Source organism: Dama dama, chromosome X (genome assembly GCF_033118175.1).
Source record: "Dama dama isolate Ldn47 chromosome X, ASM3311817v1, whole genome shotgun sequence".
In the NCBI taxonomy this organism is placed as follows: domain Eukaryota; kingdom Metazoa; phylum Chordata; class Mammalia; order Artiodactyla; family Cervidae; genus Dama; species Dama dama.
The window spans coordinates 11,695,908-11,704,914 of NC_083714.1; the positions used below are offsets into that span (position 1 = coordinate 11,695,908).

Below are 9,007 nucleotides of genomic sequence, written 5' to 3' on the forward strand. Positions count from 1 at the left end.
GGCCTATCCACCACCTTCCATCCCCTCTCCCCCATTCTCCTGCCTGGATGCCTTAGCCTCTGATGTTCCTAAGGACATTGATTATACCATGAAGGTCTTTAGGCCCTGTGTTTTTGAGCATGTTCCCTTGGTTTTTAGCTTGCAGAGTGAAAGGAAAGGAAACCCAGAGGGGCAGGGAAACTTCCATCCCAACCCTTGGTAACCTTACCCACCCCAGAGCCTCAGAAAGCTAGCTGGCTCCTCTTGCAGCTGAATCCCTGTGGCTAGCTCCTCTTCCAGTTGATCCTCTTTGCTGCTGATCTATTGTATGCCTCCCAGTGACAGCTTGCTGTCCCTACCCCATGCCTGGAGGGAGACCAAAGCCAGCCATCAGAGTCTGACTCTTCTCCATCTTTCCCTTTCCCCGAGGTCTTTTCCCCAGCACATTTCTCCAGTAGCCAGGCAGCTACCTGTGAAGTTAAAAACAGAAGGGGCCGGGAGGGGAACTTCCAATCCAGTGTTAAGACCACACAGCCAATGCAGGGGGCACGGGTTTGATCTCTGGTCAGGGAACTGATTCCCACATGTCTCACAGCATGGCCAAAAAGTAAAAAATTTAAAAGGTAAAGAGTGACATTGAAAAAAAACAGGGAGGGGAAGGTTCCTTTTGAAACAAAAATGTCTGAAGCCTTGCAGAGTGACGAGAAGCCTTTGTCCCATTCCTCTCTGTCCTTGGTGTTTTCAACTAGCTCAATTCTGTATCTGTATTCTCCAAGTTCACCTCCACACCTGCTGTTGCAGCCAGGTCTTGTCACTTCACCCATATGGTTGCCATGAGCACACTCACATAATGGGGTTTTGATTCATGGTTTGAATATAAAACAGGACAGTCAGCCTTGTCCATTTCACCCAGGCAATACACAGAGCAGTAAGTCAGCCAGGAACCATTCCACTGAACTGTAGTTCTCATCCTCAAAATTCTTGGGGTAGGGCCTCTGATGACAGGGGTTGGGGACTTACTATGCAGGAGGGGCTGCAGCAATGGGGAGAGCTGCTGAAACCTGGCTTGAGGAGGATTCCCCCTCCCATCCTTTTCCTGCAGCCATCTCCCACGGGGCCTGTCACTACTATCCAGCTGCCACCAGGGGGAGCCAAGCAGGCTGGAGGGAAGGGACACCTGCTCAGGGCTCTAAGCACCTGCTAGAGCCAGGTCCCCTCTTCCCCTTTATGTCCAGATCCCCCCTTCCCCTTTATGTCACCAGCTGTCAGGGTGACAACACGGTGCTCAATTCTCATTCAGTAGAGAGGAAAGTGCACACAGTGTAAGTACATTCCAAGTGCCGTGCTAGATGCTAAGAACTCGGAAAGGAAACTGTTCTTTACCCGAAGCACTTGTCTAGAGGGTGAAATAGGGCATTACAACTTGGTGTGATAGAGATTATGATGAAGGAAGAGTCAAGTGCGATGGAAGCACAGGAGGGTCACCTGAGCCAGTGGTGGAAGTCAGGGAAAGCTTCCTCATAGAAAACATTTTGACTTAAAGCAGTTGCTTACAAGTTGGCCAAAGGGGTTTGGGGAGAAGGGTGTTTCAGGCGAAAAAAAAAATAGCAAAAAAGAATGCAGCTGAGGAGGACTTCCCTGGTGGTCCAGTGGTTAAGAATCTGTCTTCCAATGCAGGGGACGTGGGTTTGATCCCTGGTTGGGGAACTAAGATGCCCCATGCCCTGGGGCAACTAATTCTTTGCATGGCAACAAAGACCCAAGGTAGCCAAAAAAAAAAAAAAGAAAAGAATGGGGCTGGTGTGTGTGTGTGTGTGTTTACAGGTAAGATGGGGAGCTGTGATGAGTAATGGGGGTGGTAAGACCAGATCATAAAGGATGGTATAAGAATGACTGGATGCCTACCATCCCAGAGTACTTAGTACCAACACCCCCTTACATACCGTCCTGGTTTGGATAACTGAGGAACCTATCACATGCTATCCTACTTGTAAGACATACTAAGGAGTGTGAACTTCATCCTAGGAGCAGAGAAGAACCACTGCAATTTTGAAGAGGGACCTGACAGGATCAGATCCAGACAGATAAAATAGACTGGCAGTATGTGAAGAATGGATTGGGTGGAGCTAAGTGTGGAGGAAGGTCAGTTATGGAGCCATGCAGTTGTCCAAGAGAGAGATGAGGGTTGCCAAGGCGAGAGAAGTGTTGGTAGAGAGAAGACCAATTTGTACTCTTGGGCAGCAAAATGCAACAGAACCTGGTGGATGCTGGTACCGTGGGGGGTGGGGCTGTCTGCAGAGAGGTTGTGGTCATCAATACATTTTTGCCCAAATGCCCTTTCCAGATAGTCTTGAGTTAGTGGGGCTGCAAACTGGGCCAGCCTTAAGTATCTTGGATATTTGAATCCAAAGGATAAGGAAAAGTGGGGGAAGGATATGGAACAGGAGGAAAGCTAGGGAACAGTGAGGAAAGGTAAAAAGAGTTTTAAATGCACAAGGTAAAAACCTGGATTATAGGTTATCTAAAAGAGAACAACAAATGGAAGCCAACAGAGAAGGCTCTACAAGAAAGGTGATATTTTAAAAATTACAGACAGTTTACAACAGCATGTGACCATTAGGGAGACGTGTGTAAAAAGCCTTCACTGCTGCTCCATGACAGGGATGATGATTTTGGTGTATTTGGCAGGTAGGCATGAGTGAAGCAAGAGCGGAAACAGCAGGTTAACTAGAGAAAATCTATGGTAACAGTTTAACAGGGTCCAAGGCCAGATTTAGAAGGCTACATCAGCAACCCAGCTAGGGAATGGCAATCAGAGACTCATTGCAAAGGAGGGCAAAGGCTTCAGAGCCTTGTGTCCATGCTGAACGGAATCCTTGTTTTCTTCTTAATTAAAATGTTCATTTTGAGATAGTTACAGATTCGCATGCAGTTGTGGAAAATAATTCAGAGATCCCATACCCCCTTTACCCACTTTCTCCTGCTTGTCACAGCTTTCAGAGCTGGAGTGTAATATACAACCAGAATCAATATATTGACACAAGCAAGATACAGACAGTGCCATCATCACCAGGAGCCCTCACAGCCGCTTCCCTCCCACCCTTGCACCCTCCCTCGTCCCTGGCAACTACTAATCTGTTCTTCATTTCCATAATTTTGTCATTTCAAGAGTATAATGTAAATAGAATCACACAGCATGTAACCTTTTGGGACTGGCTTTTTTTCTTTTCAAACTGAGCCTAATTCTCTGGATATTAATACAAAATGCATGTTATCAATAGTTGTTCCATGGTATACATGTACCAGAGTTTAACCTTTCACCCATTTAAGGACATCTGTGTTTCCAGCTTGGGGCTATTAAGAATAAAACTGCTGCGAACATTTATATACAGGTTTTTGTGTGAACAGAAGTTTTTTATTTCACTGGGATAAATGCCCAGAAACACAGTTGCTGAGTCTTATAGTGGTTGCATGTTTCGTTTTTTGGTTTTTTTTTAGAAATTGCCAAACTGGTTTTCACAGTGGCTGCACCATTTTACATTCCCAGAAGCAGTGTACGAACGGTCCAGTTTCTCCACAGCCCCTGGTGATGTCACCATTTGGATTTTTGGCTTGTGTTTAGCAAGTCTGAGCAGTGTGTAGTAATGTCTCCTGGTTGTCATCTGTGCTCTCTAGGCTAATGATGTTGAGCATCTTTTCTTGTGTTTACTTGCCATCCTTAGATCCTCTGTGCTGTAGTGTCTGACAAATTTAGGGGGATCTTTTCTAAGCCTTCTATTTCAGTTTAGCTCCCTCTGATAGGGCTCTGACACAAAAAGGGGAGGGGATTGGGGCACCACCACACGACTGCCAGCTGGGGGTCAAAACAGGTCCCCACTCAGCCTCCACAGACAACTGTGTAGTGAACCTTCCTGTTACTAGTGGGCAGGGTTGGGTGTTCCAGTCTCCACTAGGTCTCCACTGATACCTCCTGACTGGGAGGCATAGGAGTTCCTCATTGCCACTCCCCACTTGGCCTCAATAGCATCACAGGTGGAAAGGGTATGGCTCTGTTACTGCTGGGTGACAGAGAAAGTCTCAACTCTCTGACACCACCCAGCCAGGAAGGGAAGGGTAGTAGTCGAATTACCGGCTTGTGAGTGTGGAAGTCCTGGCTCCCCATATGGTCTCCATTGATGCCCAAGCAGGGACCAAATTACCACCTAGCTCCCTCCTCTGCCTTCTCTGGCATACTGTCTGACAAGGGACTCAGGTGGGAGCTTGGGAGCCTGACTTTGAAATCTCTGCTCCCTACTCAGCCTTTGCTGGTGGATGTGTTCAGCAACACTAGAGAGCTTCATGTCTAAAATAGTCTGTCTTGGGACTTCCCTGGTAGTCCAGTGGCTAAGACTCTGTGCTCCCAATGCAGGGGGCCCAGGTTCCATCCCTGGTCAGGGAACTAGATCCTACATGTTGCAGCTAAGGGTTTGCATGCCCCAACTAAAGATCTCACATGCCTGCATGCTGCAACTAAGACCTGGTGCAACCAAATAAATAAATGAATGAAAGTAAAAAAATAAAAATAAAGTGTTCTATCTTGCTAAGCTGTCCCTCTCCTAGAGAGAGATGACTTTTCCTGGGGCTTTTTAATCTGCAGCCATTAGCCTTTCCAGGTTGTCAGTTTCTTGAGCTCCAAGGCTGAAAAATGAGGCAAGGAGAAAACTCAGGAAACTCACCACCATGTGTCATTGCTTGAGTCCAAAATCCTAGTAGCCTGTCTGCCTTCTCCACCTTCCAAAGTCTCTTGAGGTTTTTTCATACATATTGTCCAGAATTGTCAGTTGTACTTAGCTGAAGGAATTGGCAAAATTATGTCTATACCGACTTCCCTGGTGGCTCAGATGGTAAAGAATATGCCTGCAATGCAGGAGATACAGGTTTGATCCCTGGGTCAGGGAAATCCCCTGGAGAAGGGAATGGCCACCCCAGTATTCTTGCCTGGAGAATTCCATGTACAGAGGATCCTGGCAGGCTACAGTCCCTAGGGTCACAAAGAGTCAGACACAACTGAGTGACTAACACTTTCACTTTAATTTTCATCTTCCTAAACCTTTTGCCTTTGGAAAAAACCACAACTTTGTATTGATGAGTAACATTGGAAAGTGTACAAAATTCACAAGTTTACAGCTTAATGAATTTTCACACTGAACCCACCTAGCACCCAGATTCAGAAAAAAAGAACATTACCAGTACCCCCACGAGTCTCCTCACAGCCCCTTTCAACCACATTCTCCACACTGGAGTAGCTACGGCCTCTGTGGCTCTTACCTGCTGGCCCAGCAGAAGGGCAGCAACAGCTGGAGATCCACCGTGACTGATTTGTAGCTCTCTTCAGCGTGCGAGCGTGAGTGCATGTGTATGTGGTGTGTGTGTGTGTAGGTGTGTGCTCACACCTGTCCCCTCATGCACAGGCTGGTAGAGTTTTTCACACAATTTCTACTCATCTGACCTCCTCACCTAGGCACCTTAGGTTTGCGAGTTCTTCACAGACCTGGGTTCAAATTTGAGTTCCATTATTTACCAAAAGTTTAGTGTAGTGACTAAGAACATGGGCTTTGGGGTCAAACTGTGCTAAGTCGGTTCAGTCCTGTCCGACTCTGTGTGACACTATGGACTGCAGCCTGCCAGGCTTCTCTGTCCATGGGATTTCCCAGGCAAGAATACTAGAGTGGGTTTCCATGCCCTCCTCCAGGGGATAGTCCCAGGGATTGAACCTGTGTCTTTCATGTATCTTGTGTTGGCAGGCAGGTTCTTTACTATTAGTGGCACCTGGGGAGCCCCCAAACATGACTTAAAATCCCAGCTCTCCTACTTGGTGACTGTGTGGTCTAGAAAAGGGTAATAACAGTAGGGCCTTATGTCTAGGTGCTGTGAGGATTACATGAAATAACTCATGTGAAGTGCTTAGAACAACACTTGACACAGAGGCCAACCAACCCTCAATCAGCTTAGGTATTACCATGGTTATTGTGAGGGCTGTTGTGACTCTTAAAGGATATCCATTATGTCAAGTGCCTGATACAGTTCCTAACAGTAAGTGTGAGCTCTCCTCTTTCTTGCCTGCCTGCCTAGTCACTCAGTGATGTCCAACTCCTTGTGACCCCATGGACTGTAGCCTGCCAGGCTCCTCTGTCCATGGAACTGTCCAGGCAAGAATACTGGAGTGGGTTGCCATGCCGTCTTCCAGGGGATCTTCCCGACCCAGGGATGGAACCCGGGTCTCCTGCATTGTAGGCTGATTCTTTACTGTCTGAACCACCAGGGAAACCTTGCAGGGGAACACTAAGGAGTTGGTACTGGTAATTTTGTTCTCATGGGTTGGGGGAAGAGAAGGAAAAGTTTCAGTGGGGATAGTAGCTGTGCTGTGCTGTCCTTCCCCCGCTTCCTGGGAATATGCATTTGGTTCCCTTTTGACAGACTTCCTTCCGCTGCTTGGAAGCAAACTCAGCTGCCACTGCCTCCTTTCATGCCCTGACTCAAGACTCTTCTGGGCAAAGGCCTAGATGGAACAGAGAGCAATGCTCATGGGAAAGCCAGCCCCCTCTCCACAGGTTAAGGTGGACCTGGCCCCTCAGCTCTGACGCTATTGTATTTCCTCCTCAATACGGCAGAATAAAGGCCCTGGAGGGTTCCAGGCTAGTACCACTCCATATTCCAGGTTGGCCCCTGTAAGTCTTTTCCTTTCTCTGGCAAATGGTACTGACTGCCATGCCCAGACCTACCTCCATGAAGCTCCAAGTTGTCTCCCAATTTGGGGGTTAAGGAGAGAGTTTGTCACTAAATATCCAAAATGTAGTTTGACATAAGTTTCATTTTCAAACTATCTCACTACACATTTCTGTGAGAAGAGAAGGAAAGAGTATCTTGAAGTTGAAAAGAGCTATGGCATTACAAGTCCCCAAAGTTTGGGAATCAGCTACTGTGATAATTGAATGTAATTTATAAACTGCCTTGTTTCAGTGTAGAAAAATTTGCTACATCCTCTAGATTTATGGTGTTGCCCTTCTCTCTGCAGGCAGCAGAGGGCCTCATTAGCACAAACTCAATGTCACTGACATACATGGGAAGGGATGTTTGCAAGGTTCTCAGTTCAGTTCAGTTCAGTCGCTCAGTCGTGTCTGACTCTTTGCGACACCATGGACTGCAGCACACCAGGCGTCCCTGTCCATCACCAACTCCTGGAGCTTACTCAAACTCATGTCCATTGAGTTGGTGATGCCATCTAACCATCTCATCCTCTTTCGTCCCCTATCCTCCTGCCCTCAATCTTTCCCAGCATCAGGGTCTTTTCCAATGAGTCAGTTCTTCACATCAGGTGGCCAAAGTATTGGAGTTTCAGCTTCAACATCAGTCCTTCCAATGAATATTCAGGACTGATTTCCTTTAGGATGGACTGGTTGGCTCTCCTTGCAGTCCAAGGGACTCTCAAGAGTCTTCTCCAACACCACAGTTCAAAAGCATCAATTCTTCGGTGCTCAGCTTTCTTTATAGTCCAATTCTCACATCCATACATGACTACTGGAAAAACCATAGCCTTGACTAGATGGACCTTTGTTGGCAAAGTAATGTCTCTGCTTTTTAATATGCTGTCTAGGTTGGTCATAACTTTTCTTCCAAGGAGTAAGCACCTTTTAGTTTCATTGCTGCAGTCACCATCGGCAGTGATTTTGGAGCCCCCCCAAAATAAAGTCTATCACTGTTTCCACTCTTTCCCCATCTATTTGCCATGAAATGACGGGACCAGATGCCATGATCTTAGTTTTCTGAATGCTGAGCTTTAAGCCAACTTTTTCACTCTCTTCTTTCACTTTCATCAAGAGGCTCTTTAGTTCTTCTTTGCTTTCTGCCATAAGTGTGGTGTCATCTGCATATGTGAGGTTATTGATATTTCTCCTGGCAATCTTGATTCCAGCTTGTGCTTCATCCAGCCCAGCGTTTCTCATGATGTACCCTGCATATAAGTTAAATAAGCAGGGTGACAATATACAGCCTTGACGTACTCCTTTACCTATTTGGAACAAATCTGTTGTTCCATGTCCAGTTCTAACTGTTGCTTCTTGACCTGCATACAGGTTTCTCAAGAGGCAGGTCAGGTGGTCTGGTATTCCCATCTCTTTCAGAATTTTCCACAGTTTGTGGTGATCTACACAGTCAAGGCTTTGGCATAGTCAATAAAGCAGAAATAGATGTTTTTCTGGAACTCTCTTGCTTTTTCAATGCCAAGGTTCTAGAAGCACTGTAAAACTTTGATTAATAGAAATGTGCAAGAAAATGGGCTGGTTAGGTTAATTCCCTAAAAAAGAAAACGATTTTTCTGAGTTAATAGGGGTTAAACAGAAAGGAGGGCTTCCCAGGTGGTGCTAGTGGTAAAGAACCTGCCTGCCAATGCAGGAGACATATGTGACACGGATTCGATCCCTAGGTTGGGAAGATCCCCTGGAGGTGGCATGGCAATCCACTATAGTATTCTTGCCTGGAGAATCCCATGGTGTAGCCTGGTGGGCTACAGTCCATAGGGTTGCACAGAGTCAGAAACAATTGAAGCAACTGAGCATGCAAGCAGAAAGGAATCAATAAAAGAAGGAATCAAGTCTTAGAACATGAGGAAAAATGAAAGAACATGGTTAAGCAAAAACATGGGTAAATGCAATGGGCTTGCTTTCTCTTCTTGAGCTTTTTAAATTATGTTTGATTGTTGAAACAAAACATAACTATGTCTGATGTGGTTCTCAACATATATAGAAGTAATATTTAAGATAATTATATATTTATAAATTATACTTTATTAAAGCTAGAAAAAAATGTAAGAAAATAAGAAAAAAGACCACTATATTATAAATAATGGCATGTAAAGAAAGATAAGAGTTTATACTTCACTCAAACTGGAAAAATATTGACACCAGTAGGCTGTGATAAGTTTATTGTATTATTATATATAATATATATTATATAATGCCTCAAGCAGCCACTAGAAAAATTATACAAACAG

The 9,007-nt window shown here is 45.6% G+C and overlaps 1 non-coding gene across 1 annotated transcript; it reads left to right on the forward strand.

The window, feature by feature from the left end:
- The first annotated feature begins 4,344 nt into the window (after positions 1-4,344).
- Positions 4,345-4,417, forward strand: TRNAG-CCC (transfer RNA glycine (anticodon CCC)). Its single transcript has one exon. It is a non-coding gene; the product is annotated as a tRNA-Gly (tRNA).
- The last annotated feature ends 4,590 nt before the right edge of the window (positions 4,418-9,007 follow it).